Raw genomic sequence first — 21,659 nt, 5'->3', positions numbered from 1 at the left:
CCCCAGCTCCTGGTAACCTCTAACCTACCTTCTACCTCAATAAGTTTCCATATTCTAGGAACTTTATCTAAGTGGAATCATACAATATTTGTCCTTTTGTGTGTGGCTTATTTCCCTTAGCATAATGTCTAAGTTTCATCCATGTTGTAGCCTGTATGAGAATTTCATTCTTTGTTAAAGCTGGATAATATTCCTTTGTATGGAGATGCCATATTTCTTGTATCCCATTCAACAGCTGATGGACACTTGGGTCATCTCCTCTGAAGCATTAAATCTTAAAACAGTCTCTAAATTATTTTAATTCCATATTTTAATTCTACATGTTTGAAATTTTTAATATTTTATACCCTGTTGCTGTAGTGAGCATAACAGTACTGATTCTATCCTCCTGAGTTTATTAGAAGTATAAATATTTTTATCAACCTCTACTTGCCAAAGAGGAAAAAAAAAGGCATCAGTTAAAGTTTTCCTGAATATAAATGTTATTTTTAGGAAATTTTGTATGTGGAAATGCAAATTCTAAAATCTAAAGCAATGAAAACTGCCTTGCATAATATTATTATATTATTTGGAATGTGAACTTTAAAATGAAGGATCACAAAATATTACTAAAATAAAGTATTATTCTTATAGAAGCAACATTTTGTGAGCACATACACTGGAAATCAACTAACTTATTCTCTTATTATGTGAAGAATAACAACTATAAAAAAAAAAAGTATTTCAAAAATGCCAAGTTAAATTTTGTGTGCTTCACATCAGAAAATCTGTATATAAGTTGCTGTTGATGTCCTGGTTTATTTCTTATTAAAAGATTTTACCATCACTAAATATATCAAATACATGATGTTAAATGCATTAAAAGACTAAAATGCAATGTAAATATGCAATTGTCATTCAAATTAATAACGACGTTTAAGTTAACATAATACTTATTACATGTGAAGATTCTTCTCCAAAAATGTGTGATGGGGCGTTGGGGGTGGCAGGGGAGCATAAAGAGAATGAAATCCTGTTGCTTGAGTTAAGTCCTCTGGTCATATTTTTTTCTAAAAGCATTTAGAAAAAGTGACTTCTGATCTTACTGAAGAGTTGTTCTTCTTATTTCCTATTTTTATCCTATCAAAAATTAAAGTCTTTAAAACTACACTTACTAGCAGTTTACTTACACAAATAGATGCATGCAAATGTTTAACAAGTACTTTGTCAAACAATACAAAATTATACTTTTTCTTTGTCTCCAAGGACACCCCCAGATACTGATTATATCACAACTCTTCAAATTTCTTCACATCTGTCCGCCCTTGTCTATCTTATCGCGGCTTCCTACAAGGTTCCGGGGGGGTCAGTCTACTCTGTCGGTCATTCTCTTAACACCACCCCATACTGTCTTACCCACTGACCTGGTATCATATTCACCTTGAAAATCTCCCAAGTGGAAAATGGTTAAAAGATCATAGTAAATTCAAATTATGACGTATAATGGAGTTATTTTTTTAGAAGTTACATCTGTGTGTATTAACATTTTTCCTTGTTTTCCTCCCTACGTGGCTTTAGAAATTTATTACTCTTAGATTTATACACTTGAACATGATCAGTCTTATCATGTGTCTCATTTTCCAGGTCTCAGCAAAACACTTGCAATCTGATGGTGCAAATCTCTACTCAGCAAAGAAGTTTCATCTCTAGTACTTTTTAATGATTTCTTTTTTGTGTGATGTGTTTTTTCCTTCTGGGATATCTATTTTGTGATACTGAGTCTCCTAGTTGTTTTGTTTTTTCTTTCTTACTACTGCAATTGTGTTGCTTGAATTTTTACTTGTCTTATCTGTTTCCATGAGAGTTTTTTAAATTCATTTTCTCATTTGCTGTTTTGTTCTTTATCATCTTCTGTTTATTAACCTGCTTTTTAAGTTTTATGATCACACTTTTCATCTCAGGGAAATCTTTCTAAATCTCAAGACTGGGTGTTGTTTTGTTGTCTTTTCTGCCCTTTGGCATGTGTGCCTTCCATATTTAATCTCAATATAGCCTTTTCATGGATTTCCCTCCAAAATGTTACCACGTTGTCTGCAGAGGCATTTTTTTCATTTCTTACATTAGTTCTGTCTTTTTAACATCTTTATTTTCTGAGTGTAGTGATTTTCCACAGTTTCTTCATCCTTACAAAAGGTCGTGTCCTTTCCCATAGTTTGGAGTTGAGCTGTGTTCTGAGGGCTTTCCATGCCCATTTAAAGCATGCAGCCTCAGGTGTATGGAAAAGACAGAAATAGCTGTATCTTTGTCCTGCTCTATGTGCTGAAAGGAGAGAGAGGAAGTCCTATGTGAGGGTCATGTTGGGGTAATTTCAGGAATCCGTGAGTGTTGCAAGAAAATGGATACTGTCAGCATTTGTTTCCCTCTGATTTCATACAGCCCGCTGTTGCTACCCATCATGCCATTTTGAAATCCAGTTTAACTGCCGCTATACTATGTTTCCCCTGTAAATATGAAGTATGAGCATCCAAACTTATTTACACAAATAATAAATGAGTGTAGTCCCAAAGAGGGGAAATGAGGCGTTCAAACATATATATAAAGTTAATATCTCCATCCTATCCCCCTGTACAAAGCCGTCCTTTCCTTCTTCAGAGAGGGCCACTGCCATCAATTTATTCTGCATTTGTTTCTGTATTTTCTATATTCTTTTCCTAATGGCTTTGCTTTCCATTTATATGCCACTGACTTCCAAATATTATCTTCAGAACTGACTCCTAAAATCCTATACTTGTACATGCAGAGGCAAATACTATCCTAGGGAAGAGCCTTATACAAGGGTAGATACTCAATAAATATGTATAGAATGGACTATACATACAGTAAATGTGTAATATATATGAATATATGCGTACATACGCATAGTACACATGCACCAATACACCTCTACTACAGCTTTGCTCTCTAAAATATGTTTATATGAATATAAATGATATAAATAATACCATACTGTACAGAACTTTCTTCAAATGCACTTTCTGTTTAGCAATACATTTGGAAAATATTTCTAGGTTAGTATATATTGATTTTACCGTAGTTGTCATTCTTAACTATGCATAGTATTCCATTTTGTAAGAAGTTTCTGTTGCTAGACACTTCACGGCTTTTCCCTTCCACTCTGACGACGGAATCTGCAGTAGGCTTCACATGGTGCATGCAGTCTTGCGCACATATGTTCCTGCACATGTGTTCCCGAGATGCTGAAAAGTGAAATCACTGGAAGAAAAAGTGTTTGATTTTCTATAACAATTTTCATCTCATTATAAGCTTGTAATTTCGAAATCTCTGTGATGCACACCTGGGTTTCTGAGGGCATAGAGCCTTTCGCCTGGCGCACCTGCAGCACGTATATTTATGAAGAGGTTTTACAAAATGTGTTACCAAACTTTTCTTGAAATTGAGAAGGCTGTTCTCTTAGAGCTAATAAAAATTTGTAAAGAAAGTGAAATAGAAGAAGTGGGCCGAAACCTCCAGTCAGTAAGTTGATATGCTATATATATTTTTACTGAATAACATTGTTTATTCTAAAGTTAGGTGTGCTGAAATGTCAAGGTGGATAGAGATGGAAAAGAAAAGTTTAAATGATGAGGGGCAAAAACAAAAATAGGATGGTTCTGATGTGGGAAACAAAGGCAGAAGAAAAGTTACTTAATTTCCTTACTACCTAGAGCCCAGGGACAAGTCCTTGAAACAGGCAGAGTGACATTCCTCTAAGGACCCAACTGTTTCCACCTTATTACTTTGCTAAGGGCAAAAGACAAGCCTAGCCTGACGGCCCTCCCACCCCCAACCAGGATCCTGTAAGTCTACTTTAACATATAAAAATTCCTTTGGAAAACTTCCTTTGTCTCTAAAACCTCCAAGATACATGTTGGCGATCACCCCCAAGCCTATGGCCCACCCATACACATCTGAAGGGTCTCATGACTAAGGTTTAATTAGACGGTATAAATGACCTTTTCCCAAAACAGCTAGCCCCTCAAGGTCCTGGAAACCTTGCTTCCAAAATCCCTTAGAGACCTATGCTATTCCTGACCCCCTCCCATCCTGCAAGTATATAATGGACCACTCCTCACAACCCGGGGGCAGCAGCTCTTTGTGTCCATGGGCCCTGTCCCTATGCTTAAATAAACCACCATTTTGCACCAAAGACGTCTCAAGAATTCTTTCTTGGCCATCGGCTCTGGACTCCACTTCACTGCACCTCACTTATATTCTAAAACTTCACCAGTTCATCCTTTGTTTGAAAAATTCACAGCAGTTACTTGACTGGAAATCATAAGCTTTCTTATAATTTATGATATGAAGTGAAAGAACAGGAAACAGAGATAATTACACAGCTTTTTTTTTTCTTTTTCAAATTCCTAAGTTCCTGGATATGCAGCACATGTTCCATCTAGTGACTTACAGATTAATAACACAGGTATTTTTGATTAATTGTTTTAGGTTAATAATGCAACTACTTTTATGGGTGTTACATTGCTAATAATTAGAAAATTTTATTGTGTAAACTTGACTTATTAAAGTAAGAAAATAACCTATTATTTTGAAAGCTTTTTAGCATAAAAGACTAAAGAAGAATATAATGTTTAATGCCCCCAAATCAGTTATTCCGCATCACTTTGTATTTCTGAATGTGGTAAAAGTGATCTATGAATGCAGAATAAATGCTGACCAGGAAGTGATGCAACTGGGAAAGGCCTGGAATGGACATTTGGGAGGCAGTGGATAACAGAGCAGGCGCACCCACCCAGGGGTGAAGGTTGGATGGAGGTCAGTGGACAAGAAAGGGTTAATTTTTTTTTTTTTAAGAGAGAGAGTTCGCAAGTAGGCAGAGAGGCAGGCAGAGAGAGAAAAGGGAAGCATGCTCCCCTCTGAGCAGAGCCCAATGCGGACTAGATCCTAGGACCCTGGGATCATGACCTGAGCCAAAGGCAGAGGCTTTAATCCACTGAGCCACCCAGGTGCCCCAGGGTTAAAATTTGTAATATCTTGCAGACAGATCCTTAACGTTGCACCTGAAAATACAAAGGTCAAGAAAAGTAATCAACTTGCATTGTAAAGTGTTAGTTTCAGAATTAGGGAAATAACTCAGGCAAAGCTACTAAGCAACAGCACATATGGTGATCTGTGTTAGTCCTAATTCAAATTAGAGTGTCCATGTCACCTCGAGAAGGTATCCTCCTTCTCTCTAAACCTCATTTGTTAAGGGAGGAGATGAGCCATCTGATCTCCAAGATACTGTCTAGTCTCAGATTCTACCACTGTGTTTCCAGTCATCAAAAGGAGGCTGACGCTCCGCCAACTTTTCTGCAGCCTGATTGCCTTTGACATCCTTTTCCTTGCCAGGAACACATGCCTACATGTGACTGGTTTGGGATCTATAAATTAAAGTAAATTAGAGCAACTGCTAGCAATGGGGAATAAAAAGAGGATCACGTGTCTTCTTTTGCAATCATTCCAGGTATCTGAGAATGCTGTTGGTATGGTTGACCTTATTCTATGCTTTACGTTTATGTCCCTTCCCAAGTTTTCATTAAAGATGTCATCTCAATGAAAGAGGTGGGATAAACCTTAAATGTTTAAAAGCTCCCAGAATTTGGACTTCAGTCACAAAGTTGCCCATACCTTATTGCTTGCTAAATTCCATTTTTTATCTCCATAATATATCTGGTTTTCAGTATATCAGAGAAAATGAAATTTTTCACTTCTCTAGCAAACATTCTTTATGTTTTTTGACTATATTTTCCTTACAAAATTGACAGTACCTTGAAAATCCAGAGAGCCTATGTTCTTCCTGTCCCGTGAGAGTTCAATGCACTTCCCTTAACTCTGGCCTCTTACCTTTAGATTCTTTTGGCTGTCCTTGCTAATAATTTCCAAGTCACTGAGTCTGTCAGGCACAATTGCATAACTGACTTCATGAGTTAATTGTTGAAAATGTATATTTAAAACTATAGTAATCACTTAAGGCATCACAAATTAATTACTGATTTTTAAAAAGAAAATATATTTCATAATTTAAAGTATCATTGTTCATAATGGTGTCTGGAAAGACTTAATACAATATATACATATTTTTAATAGACTGAAAAAATACATAAACTAGGAGTCTGGAGCCAATAAGCCTCATAACTTTGGTAAAGACAAAACTTAAAAACAAGAGACTTAATTCTCCCAGTTTTAAGTAAGGGAGGAGACTTCTATTCTCTTTGTCTTAGAGCATTTACTTTAAAAAGCTTGTAAGTACTTTTTCTTTTTGAAATGTATATAAATCCTCTTGAATATTATTAGATAGGCCTTTATCATCCATGGGACTCAGGAATGTCTTTCTCCAGCGCCTAGGAGCCATCTCTTTGAAACAGAAATGTCTAGGGGCAACTGGGTGGCTCAGTCAGTTAAGGGTTAAGTTTCCACCTTCAGTTCAGGTAAGGATCCCAGGGTCCTGGGATTGAGCCCCAAGTCCTGGCTCCCTGCTCAGCCAGGAGCCTACTTCTCCTGCCCGCTCTGCCTCTCCCCCTACTTATTCACGCTCACTCTGTCAAATAAATAAATAAATAAATCATAAAAAAAAAAAAAGAAAGAAAAGAAAAATAACATAAATATGTAGAAGAACAGTGCCCTGTCTCCTGTTTTCTGTGGGAAGGTATTAACCCAGCTTCAGTGGGCTCCTCCATCCAAGTAGGAAAACTACTTTCTGTCCTTGAGAGTCGGAGTTTGCCTTTTTATTTTTATTTCTGAACAAAGCCCCTTACTATACATGATCCCTCCAACTACCAAGTACTTGGATAAATTATGAGTGATCATTGGTGCTCTTGAGTTCTCTCACTTAATCATTGTTACCTTGAGGACATTTATGTAATAGGTTCTATCTGCTTGGCTGTTTAAGGGGGTGCGAATTCTTTCTGTCTTTGAGACCCCTTAGAGGACTGCCTGTGATGTGCACCATGTTCAGGAGCAATGTTTATTTAATAATAAAACTGTTTTCTGTCTCTCTAACCTTTATGGAGAGGTTTTCTGGGTTGGTGGAAGATTTTGTATTTTTTAATTGTATTTCCTTGACACCTTCACCATTATAAAACCATTTTCCCAGTACTTATTTTCAAATAGGTTTTCCTTGTTGCCCTTCAAAGAGCCCCAACCCTTAGGCACTTTAATCTGACTTAAGTCACTTTTCTTCAGACTATAAAAGACCCGCTCCCCCCCACCTTCACAGTCCCTTGCACCATTTTTGTCCACATCAACCCTGACATCCTTCACTCTAAACAGCCTGCAAGTCTGTACGTGAGTGGGCCAGAAGTGAGTCCTTACAGCCCAGGAGAGCTAAGCCTGGGAATGCACAATCCTCCAGGAACAGCTACAGACCAATGCCTGGGGTAGGTAAAAAGTACAAATACTCCAGCTTTCTGGCCGCCCATCAGAAAAATTCTGAGGTGTGACAGACACTATTCCTGGCGTTCCCTCACGTGATCAAGTGGAGGGAATTTTGCCCAGTATGGCAGCCTTGACTGGCCTCCTCAACTTGACATACCCACTTCCTTACTTCTCTTGTCGGTATTTTGGGGGAACATTCTTAATCATTTACACAGTTCTTCTTTACATATGTTAGTTAATCTAAGAAATGCTCTCCACTTTCACTTCCAGTTTCTTCACTAGGGCAGACTTCCTCTTGCCACACCTCCTGGTGCTCTCACTAACCCCTCCTAGATGATGGATGACCTTTCCTTCAGGAAACCAAAGGTAGAGTCACAATCCCAGGGCTCCATTCCCATTTCAGCTTCGTGCTCAGAAAGAGCTTCTTTCTTCTGGAGATTGATTATTAAAGGAAGATGAGATAGGAGGGTAGGGAGCTGGAACTCTGAATGAAAACTGGTTTGGGAGCATTCTAAAACAGCAAAAGGACTGTAGTAGAAAGATGGGTGAGATTCAAATAAAGTCTATTAAGTTCAGTTAATGATACCGTACCACGGCTCATTTTCCAGTTCTGATAAATATGGTTACGTAGGACAATGATGTTTTGGGAGGGATAAAGGCAACTTTTTGTGCTAAAATTAATTCATAATTAAAAGATTAAAAAATATATTTGAAACCTAGAAAGAGACAGTAGGAGGAAAATGTTTTTTAGCTATTACCCAGCTTTTAAAACAACTGTGGGGCACACGGTTTTTGGAAAAGCACATTCCTGCTAGGCCTTTCAGTTATGCAAATGCAAGACAGGGATTAGCATCAGAAAAGATGTCTGAATGCCGTCTAGAAGAAGCACAATTGCTCAGGGCAATAATGTAAATGCTGGTGGATGTTTTATGCAGAGTTGCAACTCTGCAGACTCTTTTCCCTTTACAGAAGTACTTCTTTTTAAACTACAGGTAAAGCTGCACTGTGAGCTGAGATTGAGGTTTGGTAAATTAGGGGGCTATGTGTGCACCTGCACACGTATGTGTGTGTGTGTGTGTGTGTGTGTGTGTGAGAATGTCATCCACACACCTGCATGTACGTGCTTCCATGGTCTAATTTAACCGGTTCCTCGCAGAACCATAAGAGAGGCCTGAGAAGACTTAAAAAAAGTACAAGTTCATTCTGCCCTTTCCCGAAAAAAAGATTAAAACAAAAGCACTGGCCCTGGCCAAAGAGAATCAAACCAGCAATGGCCTGTTGTGGAGAAAGAGATCACTAATTTTGAGAAGTGTATTGAGGCTGCACTAATTTGTTCTGCTGACTTGTCCATCTTGTTGGGACCGTATTTGTTTTTTGTTTTTGTTATTTGTTTTTAAGATTTTATTTATTTATTTGAGAGAGGGAAAAAAAAAAGCATGAGCAGGGGGAGTGGGAGAGGGAGAAGCAGACTCACCGCTGAACAGGTTGTTCAATCCCAGGACACTGGTATCATGACCTGAGCTGAAGGCAGATGCTTAATCGCCTGAGCCGCCCAGGCGCCCTTGGCCTGTATTTGAAACATAACATGCTCAGAGTCACCATCTCTGACTGAGGTGGACTGTCCTAGATGACATGAAGGCGAGTTGGCATTTGGGGGAAAACTCTATGATGAGGAAGGGAAGAATATTACAAGTGCCACGAAAGTACCATCATGCATGTTGGGACTACAAGAAGATCCAATAGCAGAAATATCATTTTTTATGTTCATCATACCCATGTGTTACTTTGAATCCTTAGTTAAAATCTCATGAAAGATCACAGCCTGATCGCGGCTCTCCTGTGGGAATGGAGGCTCCCTGGAGCAGAGAAAAAGGTTAAAGCAACCATCCTCTAAAGACAGAATATTGGTCTTGGTGGTGGCTTAAGCGAGGTCAGTACGCCCAGAAGGGAGGAAGGTGATCAGCAGCGAACACCCCACCAGCGCCGGCCAGCAGGGGGCGATGAGCCGAGGGACACTATGTGGGAACAGAGGTCGTGGTAATTACACAGGCGGACACCTGAAGGTCTCTGAAACAAAACTTCCCAAAGACAAGGGGTATAAAGAAGACGGCAGCACTCTATTTTAAAAGGCTCTTGAATCCATACTTTTGCATAAGCTGGTGAACTCTAAAGATACTGAATTATACATGTATATTATGGCCTTTTATTCAGACTTCCTCTCATCTCTCCTGTGAATTCGGTATCACAGTGGGCAACTTTGGTGTTCTTATTGATGACAACCACTGTTAAACCACTGTCAGTGTTATTCTGACACTTGTTAAAATGGTAAGGGAGACTTTATTCAGGACTACGGTAATAAGGAAGAAAGATAGGGCTCAGCTCCAGATACAGCAAAGACAGCCAGGGAGTTATAGGCAAAAGCAGAATGAGGGAGTCCGTGGATGGAAGATTACTAAAAGGAGCCTTTGAGGGTAGGGGGAGGCTAGCTTAACTGACCTAACAGAATTCTTGCTAAAGGCAGGAGAGAATGATCCGATATCAAGGATCGGGAAATTCTCACTAAACTGACTCTTAGCAAGATTCTTGCAGATCTGGCAAAGACAGGGGCCAAAGTCAAGGTCTAGGAGAGAAGAAGGCTTAGTAAAAGCCTAACCCTAGTTAGGTCAAGGGGAGAGTCTTTGTCACCACAGAGCACAGCCCTGTTAAATTTGCCTGCCCCATCTAAGCCACAGATGAGTTACCCAATATAAAATATAGACAATTTTGTCGACCTTACAGGATTATTCTTAGGATGAAATAAGATAGTAAGGTATATAATAACTTAGTAAGTGCACAAATAATCCTATCTTCCTCCTTTGCTGAAGTCCAGAAATGAGTAAATGTAGAACTATTGCTAAGCAATCATCCTTTGTGGTATTTTGCTATTTCTCAGTCTCCACACTTATAATTAGCATTCTACTGTTAACCTAATTCAACAAGGGTCTGTTGGATATCTGCTATGTGTCTAATGCTAATTAAAAATGCTTATCAGTTTAGCTTTCTAGATTTAACTGTTTACAAAGAACATCAAATTTTCCAATTGAATATCAGGATACATGATCCCAGGGAAAGATGTGGGGGGGGGGGTTTTGGGGGGGTGTTTTAAGTCAATGCCATAAATGGTGTTTATAGGCTAATAAAAAAATCTTGGAGATAATATTTGCATAAATGTGACAAAGAATTAATACTTCCTCAGTATAATTGAGAGCTAATTCTGTGAAAGTATTTGGATAAGATCCCGAGATTCCACTCAAATCTTTTTCTGTCATTTCTTTCCCTTATTCATCTTCCAACAATATTAAGTGGGATATTAGGAGACACCATGAAACAGGGTTTAAATGCACTTGCACAATTTGGCTTACTCACCTGCTCTCCTGTGGTTGCCATGACAAGATCACACTCAAGCCCTGGGCCTTGAGTCCTAGTGGTTCCAGAAGGATGAAGACACATGGAGCAGATTTTAATCTGACCAGCTTTCTACAGACCAAAATAGCCCAGCTGAGTCCAGCAGAGTGACAGCTGGTCCGTGATCTGTAAATGAGGAAAATAAATATTTGCTATTTTGAGCATCTGAGATTTTGAGGTTGTTTGCCATACAGTTTCACTGCATCAAGACTAACACATGCTAAAGGCTTCAAAGTTTAAAGTTAAAGAGGCATACTGTCTCTTTCAAAGTCCCCTCTCAAGTGTCAGACTCTAATTTGCACCGTGGCAACAGTATGGGTGAAGAGAAGGAGGCCGCCTCTAGAGACTGGATCCCTGAGGGGAAACGGGCTTTATTCCCATAACTATGATCCAAAAAATTTCCATTAACAGTGATGTTGGTTAATACCTATTTAAGGTATACTACTTTTTAGGAGCAATTCTCAGCTACTGGCATAGTATTAAAGAGAATAGATTTGAAAGCCAGTCTTTCTAGGATCAAATTTCAGTTCTGTCTGATTAGCCATATAATATTGGCTAGGTAGATAACTTCTCTATGCACCAGCTTCCTCGCCTGTGAATTTTGAATGAGAGGTTATAGTTCTTATCTCACGGGATTGTTGTGAAGATTACATGGGTTAATATACACTGGCACCTAATGTTAATTATTACTGTTATTACTATTACACGTACAAATTTGTTTAACTCTTGAACAATCCATTTAGGGAGGTAGCATTACTCTTATTGTATAAACCTACATGAACAGAAAAATAGCATAGCAAATAAAAACCAGGGTTTTAGCATTAATGTTTCTATCACTTACTTGACTGTGATCTTTTGCAAAACACTTAAACTCTCTATGCCTAAATTTTTTAATCCTTAAAATGGGTATAACAATTATAATACCTCCTTTTGGAGATAGTAAGTGTTTGTGTATTGGCAGATAGCTGGGGAGAAGTTTGATGGTAATTATGAGAAAGTCCTTAAAGAAGACCCAAAGGGTTCCAAAGTCTTAATGTATATATACCTCCACATAAAATTTTTTTTTAAGATTTTATTTCTTTATTTAAGAGAGACAGCGAAGAGAGAGAGAGAGAGCATAAGAGAGGGGAGAGGCAGAGGGAGAGGAAGAAACAGACTCTCTACTAAGCCGGGAGCCTGATGCAGAGCTCAATCCCAGGACCCTGGGATCATGACCTGAGCTGAAGGCAGACACTTAACTGACTGATCCACCCAGGTGCCCCTAAAAATTTTAAGTAATAAACATACCAATAGAAAAATAGATAAATGTATGACTGACAATTGACAAAATAAGAAAAATCACTTGGCCAGTAAACCTTCAAAAAATTTAAAGCTCAGTATTCAAAAATGCAATTTAAAACAACATGCTATTCAGTGATTATCCAATTGGAGCTTAAAAGTAATTCTGTTAGGGTACCAGTAGGTAGAACATGTAACCCTTGATCTCAGGGTCATGAGTTTAAGTGTGATGTTGGATGTGGAGCTTAGCACTCCCAATAGGCTGTGGTAGAAACATCTTCTCTTATATTGCTGGCAGGGGAGGAAGATGTTGGGTTTGGGGGAATGTAAATTGAGATAAACCTTTCTGTAGGGAATGTTTGTAATATACATCAATTGCTTTAGATCACAAGATCCAAAAAAATCTACCGACATATGAATGGGTGGATAAATTTTAGTATAGTCATACAAAGGAATAACATTCAACAACAAAAAGGACTTTACCATTGAATATATATTATACAACCAGGGTGAAGTTCAGAAACATGTTCAGAGAAGAAGCCAAAATCCTACATCTTGTACGATTCAATTCATACAAAGTTTGGAGTAGAAAAATAAAAGCTACAGTGACAAAAATGAAAATAGTGCTTTCCTCTGGCAGTTTGGGGACACTGGGAAAAGGGACATGGGAAAGGGGGAATTGGCTGAGAAAGAAAACAAGAGAACATTCTAGGATGATGAGATATTCAATATTTTCTGTATTCTATAGATACTATTAATAGGTACAATAGGTACTAGAATATAGGTACAATATTCTATAGGTACTATTAATGTCCCCATTTTAGAGATGAGGGAACTAGTGTTGATTGGTTGCATGGGTATATACATCTGTCAAGTCTCTTTGAATTGTACACTTAAAATTTTATTGCACATAAATTTATCTCAGTTTTAAAAGAGGAGGGGCAAGGGTCTTAAAAAGACTCATACAGCATTCCCCAACAATTTTAATACTGCGAGTGTATCTGAAGTGTTAAATGTTATATATACTAGATCTTAAAGAACATCTCACCAAAGATACACAGGTGGCAAATAAGTGTATGAAAAGATGCTCTACATCACGTGTCACCAGGGAACTGCAAATTACATAAAAAAGCAGACACCCCAGGGGTGCCTGGGTGGCTCAGTGGGTTAAGCCGCTGCCTTCGGCTCAGGTCATGATCTCAGGGTCATGGGATCGAGCCCCGCATGGGGCTCTCTGCTCAGCGGGGAGCCTGCTTCCCTCTCTCTCTCTCTCTGCCTGCCTCTCTGTCTACTTGTGATCTCTCTCTGTCAAATAAATAAATAAAATCTTTAAAAAAAAAAAAAAAAGGCAGACACCATTAGACACGTATTAGAATGGCCAAATCCTGACAAGGACGTGTAGCAACAGGAACCCTTCCTTGTGCATCGCTGGTGGGAATGCAAAATGGTACAGCTACTTTGAAATACACTTTGGCAGTTTCTTATGAAACTGAACATACTCTACCATATGATCCAGCAAGTGTGCTCCTTGGTATTTACCCAAAGGAGTTGAAAACTTATGTCTACACAGAAACGCACACATGGATTTTTATAGCAGTTTTATTCAGAATTGCCAAAACTTGGAAGCAACCAAAATATCCTTCATTAGATGAATGGATTAATAAACTGTGGCATATCCAGATAATGGAATATTATTTCACGGAAAAGAAATGAGCTATTAAGCCATGAAAAGACATATAGGAATCTTAAATGCTTTGAATTGTACAGGTAAGTTAAGCATACACTTCATTGTACATTTTCATATACTCCGTGAAAGAAACCAATTCTAAAAGTCTACATACTGTATCATTTCACTTATATAGCATTCTGAAAAAGGTAAAACTATAGGACAATAAAAGATTGGTGGTTGCCAGTGATAGGAGTAAGGGGAGAAATAAATAGGCAGAACACAGAGAACTTTTACAGCAGTGAAAATATTCTGCATGATACTATAATGATGAATACAGGTCATTATACATTTGTCTAAACCAACAGAATGTACAACACCAAGAGTGAACACTAATGCAAACTATGGATTTTGGGTGATAATGATGTGTCAGTGGAAGTTCACCAATTATAACAAATGTACTACTCGGATGGTTGATAATGAGGGAAGCTATGCAAGGTTTGTGGCAGAGTGAGCATATATGGGCAATATCTGTACCTGGACTCAATTTTGCTGTGAACCTAAAAGTGCTTTGAAAAATAAAGCCTATTAAGAATTTTTTAATTAAAAAAAAAGGTAAAAATGCCCATCTAAACCAAAGAGTGAAATACCTGGAAATGTCTGGAATTTGAATAGTCATACTAAGTAGAATTTGTATCAACAAAGAAGCAAGTCTCTGAAAAGATAAAATAGCAAAAGTTCTTTGACTGAACACGAGGGGAAAAAGATGTCTGTGATTTCCATAAACTGTAATCTCTATATGCTACCTTAGGCAAGCTTTGTTTCCTCTCTCCTTTGTCACTGAGAGTCAACATTGTTTCTGTTTCTACTTCTCATTGGTTATCTTGGGCTCAAAAGACCTTTACGTTTAGGAGGAAAGACATCGTGGTGGTAAATATGTATGAAAATATTTATTTTATCATTATTTATAGCAATTAAGAATTTGAAAAAATCTAAACATCACATAGTGTGACAACTTTTCTTAACAAATCGTGATCCATGAAATTAAATATCATGGAAGCACACACTAGGAAAACAATCCCAATTTGTGTCCTATTAGTAGTGTGACCTTGAACAAATCTCCGTCTCAGTGTTCTCAGTGTGAAATGGGGACACTGATAGTCATTGCAAGGATTGATTCAGTTAATATTTGTAAAGAAATTAGAACGGTGCCCTGAAAAGACAAAGTTTGAACTAAACATTATCTGTTAATATTTTAGAAATTTATTTTATAAGAGATAGTGTATAAATAAAAAGAAAGCATTGCTTTTTGGGTGGAACGTTTAATTATGATTCTTAACTTCCTCTTTTTTTTTTTTTTGTTACTATTTTTAAATGTTCCCACCATGAACATTTATTGAGGTAACATAAAAGGTAAAGTTAAAGAAATCTTTGCACAATCATTTCTTACACTAGTAATATGGCTTCATATGTTCTTTCGGGGAAAGAAAATAAATCTGACAGCTATAAATTAACCACAGATAATGTTAATCTTGAATAGACAGATGAAGAAAATAAGATTACATCTTGGAAACCAAGCATTTTGTTTCCAACTATGTCTTAGGTTACTCTGTAGGATTTATTTGACTAAGCTTTTTAAAAACTTTTTGCCTTAACTTATTATGTATGCATACATTCATTGAATGAACGTTTGTTGATTACGTGTTTGAAAGACAATGTGAATGTAACATACATGAAGCATGATAACCTGTGATGACAACTCTTCCTTTCTCATAAATAAGTGATAATTTCACGTGTACCAATCAGTCTCCACAGGATCCAGGAGAAAGCATACATACACATTTCTCTCAGTTATAGGATATCAATGGTAAGAGTCAATCTTTTATGGAACAAATAAATATTTGGTGTTTATCCACCTTGACAGACACTAGAAATACAATGGAATAAAACAGACATGATTCTAGCCCCAGAAAGTTTACAGGGACAGGAGAGAGCCAACATTCACCAAATGAAGAGAAAAAGCATTTTGTAATTACAAATTGTGATATCTGTTATAATGGAAAAGAATGATGTGTTTTACAGAATGAAAATAATTGGAGAGAGTCAGGGGTGAACCAAGTGAGATTGGTGGGGAAACCATCCCAGGAAGACAGAATGGCACGAGCAAAGGCCCCAACTGGGAAACAACACAATGTGTTTGGAGAACTAAAAGAAGTATAGCTGAAGTATTTAAATTGGAAACGGGAATCAGGTGAAGTGGGGAAAGAGGCCCAAATCTGTTCACATGGGGGCTTTCCTGTCAATAAGACCTGACGACTAATTTAATCCAGAGGAGAAACAAAAACGTTCAGGATGGCAGTTCTGTGTCTTGGAGTGATTGGAAAGATGGTGATGTGATTAAATGAGATTAGAAAGAGTAGACCAGGAAGAGTTTAAAGGATGAGATTATGAATTTAATTGACACAACCAAGTTAAATGGGCTATTAGAAAAACATGACTATATCTTCAAGTGAGATCTGAGCAGGCCATATAAATGACATAGGAGATTATAAGAAAAATCCTCCCCTAGGTCCCAGAATTACCAACTGGAATACAAACAGTGCTTCCTAGAAAACTGACAGTAGTCACCTTGTCTTGAGAACTCAGATTAGCTACCTTCTCTGTACCCCTGGTAAATCTGTGTGGCTCCCACCAGCATGCCAGCAAGGCTGTGGCCACAAATGCGGCATGTGGGCCAGTTCTGAAGTTTATAAAAGTATGAACAGATGGTGGGGCAGCTGGGTGGCTCAGCCGGTTAAGCGTCTGCCTTCAGCTCAGGTCATGATCCCAGGGTCCTAGGTTTGAGCCCGGAGTTGGGGTCCCTGCTCGGGGGAGAGCCTGCTTCTCCCTCTCCCTCTGCTCCTTCCCCTGCTAATGCTCTCTCGCTTGCTCACTCTCTCAAGCAAATAAGTTTGTTTGTTTTTCTTTAAAAAAAAGTATGAATAGACAGTTGCCATTTTTCTGAAAACCTTTTTGGACTCATGAAGCCAATTCTGTATTATCCAACACTCTTTTATGAAGGAAAGGAACAGACTCAGGAAATGTGGAAAATATAAGATGTTATTGTCCAATTGATTTAGTATATTTTTCACATCAGTCTTTTATTATAATAAAACATGTCCAATTACATCAACAGGTGACAAACCTGAAAGACTTTATTGTAGAAAAATAAAATGAAAAGCATCTCATCAACTACCTTCACAAAAATGCATAAGTACAAAGAAATACAAGAATTCTTTTTTTTTTACATTTTTTTTACATTTTTTAGTGATGTTTATCAGAAAAAAAAATAGTATAGCTTTCAAGCTGTCAGCATGTTAAACGGGATGACTATTACTTTAAAAATATAATTTGCAGGGCACCTCGGTGGTGCTACTGGTTAAGCATCTCTTAGTTTCTGCTCAGGTCGTAATCTCAGGGTCATGAGATCAAGCCCTGCACTGGGCTCTGTGCTCAGTGGGAAGTCTACTTGAGGATTCTCCCTGTCTCTCTCTCCCTCTGCCCTTCCCTCAATCGGTCTCTCCCTCTCTCTAAAATAAATAAATAAATCTTAAAAAAAGTAAAAAGAAAAATTTTATATATATATATATATATATATATAGAGAGAGAGAGAGAGAGAGAGAAAGAGAGAGAGAATGTGCTTAAACAATATTGATTTTTTTTTCAATCTCTGTAAGTAGAAATATTAGACCCTGAATCAACTTTATGGTCCTATATTAAGTATTAGTATTAATATACCAATAAGGAATCCTAAACAAATACTAATTAAATTTTCTCCATTATGCTACAAGTTATATTTATAGCCCTTGAATGATTGGCTTTCTAATATGTTTTTCTTTGTCAATATAACTTCCCTTTTCTCCAGTGGATGAAAATCTATGCAGAACATTAAACACACAAGCACACTCACACACATACACACACACATATGCAGATATAAAACCTGTGAACTCAGAGATAAGAATGTCTCTCTCTACTTGCTATCTATTGTAGATGGGAGAGTGGGGAGCTTCTCCTGTTTGCTTCTGAGATATTTTCACAGCATCTTGGGGCTCTTCAGAAGATAGCTAGAAAACTGCTTTCATGGATGGATACATTGTTTGGTTTTCATTATTTCTAGAATCAGCAAATAGAAATAGTCAAGATGTATTTAAATTATTCAGGCCATTTGTAGTGTATATCAAAATATACATCTGATCTTTTACTTTTTAATGATTTTCCTAATTATTAACAGGAATGCCAATTTACTTCCTATTTGTATCCAAAGGAAAACACGCACACACAAAATGAACAATTCAGAACTGATGAACAAAACCTTTTTAAAAGCTTGCAGGATATTGGTCTAATTCCTGTGAAATACAGTAGAGAGCATGTTCCCACAGGTACTCTGGTTTGCTGGTCTGTTTTGACTTGCATGGTGCCTATACCATCCCAAAGCTTTGTGTGCTGGTTACATGGCTTAAACAATTTTGTATTTTTGTGTGTGTTTCTGGGTAACTGTGAAAAGGAGGTAGTTCTCTCTTCAGCCAACACTCCATATTTACTTCTCTAGGCCTCTCAGAATCATGCTGAGTGACACTTTACACGTCTGCAGCCCTCAGTGAAAGTGTTCTGTGAACTAGGAGAATATACACCTTTTCCATGAAGTTGATTTCTTTTGTAATCTTATTTTTGTCGGTTTTCTCAGTATGAAAATTTTTAAAACTGCATACCTTCTGAGTTTACAAGTCTGTGTGTTGGTGTTTTGAAGGGTTTTGTTTGGTTTTGGTTTTGTTTTTGCATTTCCAATATTAAGGAATTCATGAAGCCAGGTGCAGACCAGAGTAATGAGTCAGTCCATTAAAACAACCCCATCACCCACCATAGCCTTCCTCAGGCAGGAGCAAACTGATTAATGGTCAGCACTTGGCCAAAAAAAAAGCAAGGAAGCTCAGTAGCAATGACCACTGACCTATTTCTCTTTCATTATTTAGTAAAATATCTTAATGTTATAAATTTTATCAAGAAATAGTTGTGTATGTATTTTGCCATCAATTAAGGTAATTTTTATCCTTTAAAATGACAATTTATGCCATATATTTCCAATGACTGACTCATTCCTGAATTCCTAGAATAAATCCTAGTTAGTGATATTGCATTTAGCTTTTGTTATAGTCCTAGATTAGATTTCTTCAATTCTGTTATTATCATTACTATTATTATTATCAAGACTTTTTCAGTGCAGTTTTCAGCTCACAGAAAAATTGAAAATAAGGTACGGAGATTTTCAAACCTGTTTTTTAGATCATTGATTATGCATGCTCTGTTTCTCAGATTTGACTATTGGGATTATGCTAACTTTATAAAGTTAATTGGGAAGGCTTCTTTCATTTACTGTATTCTGAAAAACTCTACATAGCAAAGGAATTATTAACACCTTGAAACTCTCATTGAACTCACTTTTAATTATGGCCCAAATGTTTTTTGGATACTATTCGTTAACAACTTCACAATTTCTACTCTACATATCAGTCAGTTGGGATTTTTAACTTTTCTTCAGTGAATTTATATCTGTTTCCTCTAGATTTTCTGGTAAAAGAACACGAAGTTACAAACACTAATATATCTGAGTATTTCTTCCTCTTCAGTTCATGAGTGGCTTTTTCTTTTTCTGCTTATGTCTTTACAACTACCTCCTACCTTAATTTAATTTTACATTTTTCTTTTCTGGCCTCTTGAAGTGAATCTTTAGACTGTTTCCATATGTTTCTTATTTATGATTGAGCATTTGAAACTTCGAATTTGCTATGAAGTACAGCTTAATTCACTTTGTTTAAATGTTTTCATCATTATTAATTTTTAATTTATAATCACAATTTTTCTTCTTCAATAATTTAAACATTTAGAAGACTTAGCAATAGCCCAGTCACTTTTCTATTTATTATTTCATTATAAACATTTCATTATAAACATTTTCATTATTTCATATTTTTATATTTATTATTTTATATTTTATATTTTTATATAAAATTTATATATTATATACATTAATATATATTTTATATTCATTATTTCATATTTGTTTATATTTCATATAAACAGTTCATTATAAACATTTTCAGTTTTATTACATTTTTCAGAAATTTAGGGATGAGTGTGGAAAGTCTTTTTTTTTCCCCAAGATTTTATCTATTTATTTGACAGAGAGAGAGAGAGAGAGAGAGCACAAGCAGGGGGAGCAGCAGAGGGAGAGGGAGAAGTAGCTCTTTGCTGAGCAGGGAACCCAACCTGGGGCTCTCAGGATCAAGACCTGAGCCGAAGGCAGCCACTTTACCAACTGAGCCAACCAGGGGCCCCATGGAAAGTCATTTTAAAAACATAAACATAGACACAAAGTGGGATACCATCTAATTAAAATAATGTAGAGGATGGTAAATACTAAACAACTTCATTTTTAATAAGATGAATTCATCAGATTCATTGTCATGAAAAACTTGAACACCATAAGATTCCAAGTATTTGCTCTGTTGCTAATAGGAAAATGGTAACAATGTACTGTATCACTGAGTGAAAATAAAAACTCACACAAAAATAGTACCAGAGAACACTTTGTAAAGAACAAATAATGTCAGCTGGTGTGCTGAGAATGTTGATACAAACCCTATTACAAGTCAAAGCATATGATTTTATATTAGGGCTCACCAGCTATGACTCCACTACCTAGACATTTAAATTTTACCTTCTCCTTCACAGTAGTCATTGTTATACTCAGTAACTAACACTAAAGACTTTAATAGGCATAGTCAAAGAAAATCACTTAGTGCATCTGGAACTTTAGTGTATTGATAATGAGGAGAGACTTGGGCTTTTCAGATTTCAAAAATGCCTAACAATTTGACTGCATAGGGCAATTCTAATTATATTCTAATGAGGTTAAATTTAAGTCTTAAGATTTTGTAATACTACATGACTTTTATGGTGGATTATATGTATATTTTTTCCTCTACCATCTCTTAGATTAATTATATTGTCAAAAATGTCAGTTCTAAAACCGTAAAATGAGGGCACCTGGGTGACTCAGTGGGTTAAAGCATCTACCTTCGGCTCAGTTCATGGTCCCAGGGTCCTGGGATCGAGTTCCACATTGGCATCTCTGCTCGGCAGTGAGCCTGCTTCCTCCTCTCTCTGCCTGCCTCCCTGCTTACTTGTGATCTCTGCCTGTCAAGTAAATAAGTAAAATCTTTAAAACCATAAAACGATACTTCTCATTAGATGGCATAGTAATCAATTTTGTCGGATATTTTCTGTTTAAACTTACCTATCAATGTGTACATGTCCAGGCAAATCCATTTCTCTGTTACAATATATTGTAGCCATTGTAACCATGATACAGAAGCTAAAAAGGACTCTGGTTGGCTGATCAAATACTACTTCTCAAGTCAAGGGTTTATAATTTCATTATTAAAATTAACTTCTGGCTAACTCTAGCTAGATGCTCTCAGAATAGAAAGACTTATCATTTGGGGAGTACCTCTCATTTTAAATGCATTAAGTTTACAAAATTTCAAACTGACCAAAATCAGGACAGTAATTCCTATAATAGAATTTCCAACCTTGCCCTAATTAATATTATTTCCAGATCACTTGTACAGCTATCCTCCCAGTGTTATGAATATTGCCCAGCTCTAACAGGAATTAAATATCAAGGCAATGTGGAAGAAATAAGGATGGATTCTGCAGAATTCTAAAAAACAAACAATTAATTTTGGGGTCAGGAAATGTGATAAAAAAGCCAAAAGGGAAAACAGAGCTTCAAGGAAGAAAGTAAGTATATGCCTGCTGC

Source organism: Enhydra lutris, unplaced genomic scaffold, assembly GCF_002288905.1.
Source record: "Enhydra lutris kenyoni isolate GAN:26980312 unplaced genomic scaffold, ASM228890v2 scaffoldscaffold18, whole genome shotgun sequence".
Lineage (NCBI taxonomy): Eukaryota > Metazoa > Chordata > Mammalia > Carnivora > Mustelidae > Enhydra > Enhydra lutris.
Note: the sequence above shows the minus strand (reverse complement) of the source record.